This window comes from Apium graveolens, chromosome 9 (genome assembly GCF_009905375.1).
Source record: "Apium graveolens cultivar Ventura chromosome 9, ASM990537v1, whole genome shotgun sequence".
Taxonomy (NCBI): Eukaryota; Viridiplantae; Streptophyta; class Magnoliopsida; order Apiales; family Apiaceae; genus Apium; species Apium graveolens.
The window spans coordinates 78,265,223-78,272,772 of NC_133655.1; the positions used below are offsets into that span (position 1 = coordinate 78,265,223).

Consider the following 7,550-nt stretch of genomic DNA (forward strand, 5'->3'; position numbering starts at 1 on the left):
TAATCTTCTTAGATGTGTAGCTAACATCTAAGTTGTATTGTTAATCTCGATTGAATGAGAAAGTGGATATATGGGTTTAGAACTTGCCATGCTAGCATAGGTTTATGAAAGTTTTAACATGCATGATTCGTAGTGTAATTTTAACTATCTCAATAAATAACTTATTCTTAAACCGTTATGTTTACAAATCTTATAGACATATATGGTCTAAACATAATTGGTGTCTGCCCAGCTTCTATCTAATTTATGGATGCTGAATAGTAGGGTACACGTATATTGAAATATAGCGTGTACTAATTTTTTGTTATCTGCTTAGTTATCATAACCATCATATATTATGATTAAATGCATAAACTCTGAGCGAAGTATTTAATGAAGTTAGAATCCCATGTTTTATTTCATATAAGTAACTTAATTATAATCTCTTAGTTAATTCATTCTAGCATAATTACTCTTAGATAATCAAACTCAATTTGATACTTGTCTTAGCAGTGAATAATAATCATACATTGTTGCATAAGTGCACATTCTGAATTAAACCAATCTCCGTGGGAACAAACTAAACTTAATCTTGTACTACTTGTGACCATGTACGCTTGCATTTTTTTATGCGAACAAGTTTTTGGCGCCGCTGCCGGGGATCAGTGTTAAATTTAGTTTATGTACTTGTCATCAATGGTCGTTAAAGTTTGCTAACTCAGAATTATTTCTCTTGCCAATTTTACTTTGCTTGTGTGTTTCAGGTATTCGAGAGAGCGTGTATGCGAACACGTTCTCAATCTCATAAGGACATGCTAAAAGAAGTAGAAACGGAAGTGATCATTGTAATGGGAGAACCAGCAGCAGAAACGAAAGCATTGAAGGATTATTTTCAACCAAAAATCAATGACATTTAGTCTAGCATTGTCAGACCAGCTATTGCAGCTAATACCTTTAAAATCAAGCTTGGCATGATTCAAATGGTATAGAATTCAGTCCAGTTTGGTAGTGCTCCAACGGAAGATCCCAATATGCACATTAGGGATTTCATTGAGATTTGTGATACCTTCAAGTTCAACGGTGTTTTGGAAGATGCTGTGAAACTGAGACTTTTCCAAATTTCTCTGAGGGATAAAGCTAAGAGCTGGTTGCACTCTCTACCAGCAGGTTCTATTACGATACGGGAGGATCTTGCTCAGAAATTTCTTACTAAATTCTTCCCTATGGAAAAAGCAGCTGCAATCAGGAATGCTCTTACTCAATTTGCACAGCAATCGGGAGAATCTTTATGTGAATCTTGGGAGCTCTACAAGGAGATGCTTAGGAAGTGTCCTCATGATGGAATGCCTGATTAGATGGTAATCAATTGCTTCTATAATGGGTTGGGAGCACAGTCGAGACCCATGCTCGATGCAGTATCAGGTGGAGCCATATGGGCTAAGAGCTATGAGGAAGCTTATGAGCTAATTGAAATGATGGGTGCTAATGAATATCAAAACCAAACTCAGAGACTACCACAAGGCAAGATAGCAGGAATTCTGGAGGTGGATACAGCTACGGCTATAGTGGTTCAGCCAAAGGCGTTAACTATGAAAGTCGATTCTCTGACCAACTATGGAGTTCATCAGATATCAAGTATTTGTGAGCTTTATGCAGGTACACATGTGACAGATCAATGTGCTATATCTAGTGAGTCATCACAGTTTGTGAGCAATTTTCAAAGACCACAGCAACCAATTCATGCCACTTATCATCGTAATAACTAAAACCATCCTAATTTCAGTTGGAGTAATAATCAGAGTGGTATGCAAGATCCACAACAGCCTTATCAGCAGTTTGGAGCCAAGCCATTCAACCCTCCTGGTTTTCAACAATAGTATGCACCAAGGCAACAATTTCAGCAACTGGTACTGCAACAACAATCTCATGGAAGTTCCGGTCAATCTGCTAATGAAAAATATAAATTGGAGGAATTGAGGCTAATGTGTAAAAGCGAAACGGTTTCGATCAAAACTTTGGAGAATCAAATAGGAAAAATTGCTAATGCGATGCTGAATCGACCACAAGGAACTCTTACTAGTAATATAGAAGCTAACCCAACAAGAGGGAAGTTAAAGAACAGTTGAAAGCAATCACTTTGAGGTCTCGAAAGGTCACTAACCATCAAAAATCAGAATCTGAAAATTTTTGGCAGAAGCCAAGCGCGCTCGCGCTCCATACAGGCGCGCCCGCGCTGCCCCTGTACCAGAAATTATAAATTTTGATGACACAGCTGATTAGAAGGATGGCGAAGCGGAAACGAAGAAAAATTCTGCTGAATATGTGACGACCTCAACCCCGGGGTTAGGAGTTGATGTCACTAATTACAATAATAACAATCATAATACAACTCAAATCCCTAATAATATAACTACAACCCCTTTACCAAGACTTTTTCCAGGTTTAAGTATGACTTAGGTTATCTTTGATACAAAACCAACTTACAACAACAATCTGAACAATGCTATCCTACTACAGAAACTCAACAGACCATCCTTGGTCCAACACAACTACCTCAGAGGAGTTTGACACAGAGGGAACTGGAACTCTTCCCGACTATCACAGAAGAATCTCTTAGTCATCTGCAATACATATATAAAAACATTCTGCAAGGGTGAGCAATCAATTGCTCAGCAGTACCACTATATGAATAAAATGTAAAATAGTTTATGATAAAGCAGTGATAGGAACAGAGATTATAGCTCGTTTGCAAAATATGTAAAACATTCATAAACTGGATACTCAAAACTAGCATGCTTTCAACAAAACAAGCGTAGTAGTGTGCTGTGTACAAATACCAGAGTTTAATTCTAGCATGCCATTTTCATTTCCAAATCCACTATATAAGTTACTTGTTCTGTTACGAGAACCACAAAGCCAAATCAGATACGTACGGATATGTGGAGACAGCTGATCAGGTTATCAACACCAGACGACTCTAACTGCCATCCCATTTACCTGTTCCGGAACTCAGAGACTAGCTAGGTCTCTGACCTGCTCGACTAATCGGTTATATGGTGCGCGCAACCGAATTAGCCTCTTACACCACCTCAATAGGCCAACTCTGGCCCCTACGTATCCCATATATGATCGTTTTATCCAGTTTTCAAAACACTTGTACATATCTCATTTCAAAATCATTCATTTCAACAGCACACATAAAAAAATCCAGTTCACAATCATTTCATTCGAGATAGGTACCTTTCGAAGCTACTTTTCCCCAAAACAGGTTTAAAAACAATGATTTATAACTACAGGGGATACGTAACTTAAAATATTTCTATTCTATTATGAGAATAAAATATTTAGCTATTCATACGTACTGAATCATAAAAGAATGGTCAGGGGTACTTTCCTTGCAGAGCTTTACAACTATCACTGATTGACCTTGAACTGACTTGGACACTCGGCTTTATCGCCTTACTATTAGACTATCCTGGATCTGACTTTCACGCTCGGATCCTTCGCTTGGAACCTTGTTGCGCTTGTCGACTGATCACTAGGTTATCTTTAGTTTGATATCACTTCTGAAGTCCTTCAACTAGAACCTACAAAGTCGAGATACCCTATGTTAGGCCACCGGGTATGCTTGACATATCTTCAATACCAATTCTACCCAAACGATAACAATCCCGACTCGTACTTATATGTACTACTAAAATAAAATAACACACACAGCAGTCACGGTTCATGTAACACCCCCAGATCCGGGGTCGGGGATCCGGGTCGTCACGGTCTTTCTTTCCACAATATCACTTCACTTAATTAATAAATAACCTTATGCTGTGACCCCACACTAACACTCACCACAACCCGTTATAGTCTCAGAGATGAAATTTAAATAAGTACAAGTCTTTGAATCCACAATTTAAAAGTTATTACAACCCAAAACGATTACTTGATAATTTACAGTTAATTGCCATTATCTGCCACAAGTTATAATTATACATAATTTGATTCTCAAAAGTAGATGGTCTAAACTACAATGGATCTACCTCTGCAGCTATAACAGCTACAACATCATCGGGAAGACGCGGGACGCTTCCCACGCGCTTGCGCTGGGTCTGCTGGAGTCTGGCCATCTCTCCTAACTGTTGTTGTATGATGAAGAAATAAAGCAAGAGTGAGCCTTACAGCTCGCAAGATAATATGTATAGTGATAACAATAATATAAGTATCTAAATGGATACTTGATAGCATCTCTATCATATGCAAGATAATTACTTACTAGATATAAGTAAAAACAAGGAATGAAGTTGCCAATACTTCACCACACTTATATCATATATAAAGCTACTTGAACTGCCACCGTTCAAAGTATTATAGGTTTTAAGAAAAACATCCCATAGATGAGACCACAAGTTAAGACTTGAATAGATTCAATCTTTGAAAGATTATTGAATGAAAAAGTTATGAGATGCTTTATTTAGTCCCGGTATATATATATCCACATATATATACCCCTTTCAACATTTCCTGAAACCTCTGTTATGTAAAGTATGAACAGAGTTTGAAACATCCAATGAATTTTGGAAAGGAAAAGAATTTTGGCATAAACCCGATATCTCGCTGATCAGGCAAAGATACCAATAAGTAACCTTTTCTACTGTAGATGGATGAATTCCTCACCGGTCATCACCCTGGCCGCATTAGGACCTCGCGCTAGACCGTACCCCGTCCCCTCACGCGTTGATGGACTGCCACCCAGCCACTTACACAATAATAGACCGTACCCCGGCCTGTCGCTTATGCTGACTCAATGAGATGGGCTTACTTCCCGAACGTTGGGCAAGTAATCAATTCATTTACCAAATCTGCAACCTCGTTGCGAATATAAAATACACCACAGAGCCGGATTCCCCAGGTTTTGAGCGAGTATTTAAATCCCCTTTAAAAAGGAAGATCTTAAATATAAAAATGAGTTTTGGGATCCGCTCTGACTTTTAAAAATCATTTTGAAGACTCGAAAACACATTAAAGAGTGTTTGGAGTAGGGCTGATTTAATGAAGTAAATCAGTCCCCAGAATATTAGAAAATATCTGAATATTATTAATTAAATAATATTCCCATAAAGAATAGTCTTTATAAAAATAATTGAAGTAGAAGTATTAAAATTTATACTAGAAACGAGTATTAATTAACCAAAGCTATACTTATATGAAAGTATTATCTTTATTTGAATAATCGAAAATAAGTTTGATTATTGACATCTTATTCTTTAATAAAATAAAGAATATATCTCAGCAAATAATCGGAGTCATAGATCCTCAAATGAATATTCAAATAATATTCAATAAATAAAATAAGCTGAGTCATAATACCTCGAATGAATATTATAAATAATATTCATTAAATAAAATAAAGGAGTCATACATCCTCAAATGAATATTCAAATAATATTCAATAATAAAATAAAGTTAAAGTTATCGAATAAACCTTATTCGATTAATAGTTTTGAAAACTATGACCATATATATATATATATATATATATATATATATATATATCCATATCCATATATACAAAATCTACTCGGGATCCTCGACTCCCGGTTTTAGAAAATATTTTCACCTTTGGGTCCCTATACTAAGGGTATATGCAAGATACCGCTATCCTCTAGCATAGGTATTATCAACTGAACCAACAGATATATATTTCAAGAATATGAAACAGGCATGCATATATACCATATCACATGCTACAATATATCGCAAGAATTTGCTAAATAACCAACATGCATCTATCGCAAGATAATGCATATACAAGTGTATTCATCACAACAACAGTATAACGGATAGAATACTTGCCTGAGCGACTTGGGGGTGAGAAAGGCTCGAGACGAGTCTGATAACCTATAAACAACAAGTAAGTTGGAATTAAACCAAAATCACTTGTAAATCTATGCTTTAACTAACTTAGACTCTAATGCTAGTTTTGCGCTCACCGATTTGCTTAAGTCACTCGGGTACCCTCGGCTCCACCATTTTTAATAATTTAACCTTTACGAGTTTTAAAACGATTCTTTCGCGAATGTCTTACCAACTGCCTAACACACTTACCATAAATGTTTCACACATTAATTAACCCTTTTTGGTCTTTAACCTACATTCCAAAGTAAGGCGAGGGAAAAAGTTTCGTTCGCGAAACGCCGTTACTTGAAACGGTCGTTTCTCCTAAACCGTAAATCGGAATCGAACGAACTACATATCAAAACGAAGCTCGTAACATGAGCTATCTAAACATGGCAGTGGTCACAATCTAGCAGGGGGTTCTCGGGTCCTAATGCTATGCATAAAAATAGTCCAAAGAAAATCGGACGTTACGACGGCTATGTTTACGCGATTTCCCAATTTTATACCATTCAATTCCATCACCAAACAACCCCAATCCCTTCATACAATCAAAGTCCATACATATCAAATCCTAACAGCCCCAAAACTCAATATTATGAACTTTATACTACCCTCAAACATGAACTAAAAGCTATACTTAAGTTCATTAACCAATAATCAAGATTTACAACTTCAAACTCATTACAAATCCAACCACACTCTAAGTATACAAGGATCATGCTCCTCATGAATTATAACAATCAAAACCATTCCTAATACTCAAAAGTAAAGCTAGAGTTTGAAGTTTTATACCTTCTTGAAGCTTTTAATCAATGAAAGATCCTTGGAAAGCCCATGGAAGCCTTGATCTATGCTTAAGCTACCTTGTCCTTACAAATAAAATCAAGAATCAAAAATTTGTTCTTGAAAGTTACTATTCACCCTAAACTTTTAGGAATTGATTAACAAGGTAAACCTTGGATTCTTGGATCCAAACTTATAGCATAACTAAGTTATGAATTATGGAAGCTAAAGAAACAAACCTTATAATTTTTGAAGGTGTGTAGCTTGAGTTTTTAAAAACTCCTCCTTGTTTTTCTTGAAAAGGCCGAGAGCAAGATGAAGAAGAAAGAGAGATTTTTGTGGTTTTGCTTTGATTTGATTTTTGGTTGGTTGTTTTTGTTTTGTTTTAGGTCAATTACCCATTTACCCTTGATTTTGTGTGGCTAATATTCCACCACATTTCCTTCCCTCTTATGTCATGCTTGCATCACTTTGTGATGTCATCACCCCTCCTTTGTCCTCTTTCTATTGGTTGGATGACATCATCCCCCACTAATCCCTTTGATTAGCTTCTAATTGTTTGCCTAATGACCGCTGATCTGTTATACGGTTCGCTTAACTTTCGTTCTCGTTTCTCGTTTGAAGGATCATACCCGGGATCTTATTACTTAGGTTCCCTTAACCTTTCTCAATACATTATATTCCTTTTTATGATCCTCTATTATAATCCTTTAATTTAAATCCTTTTTATCCTGTTACCTTATACTCAAATCTCTCCGTATCTTGTGGATTTCCGGGAAAACTAAAGTGTTCGGATTTGGATTCTGACGATCTTTACATACACTTATATCCCATATAAAGTACTAATAAAATCTCAGAATATCCATATCAGAACCCCTACATAGTGTGGCATGAAA

General features: G+C 36.4%; 1 non-coding gene across 1 annotated transcript; it reads right to left on the minus strand.

The window, feature by feature from the left end:
* Positions 1-1,217: 1,217 nt before the first annotated feature.
* On the minus strand, positions 1,218-1,324 carry LOC141687657 (small nucleolar RNA R71). The gene has a single exon (XR_012561146.1). It is a non-coding gene; the product is annotated as a small nucleolar RNA R71 (small nucleolar RNA).
* Positions 1,325-7,550: the final 6,226 nt, after the last annotated feature.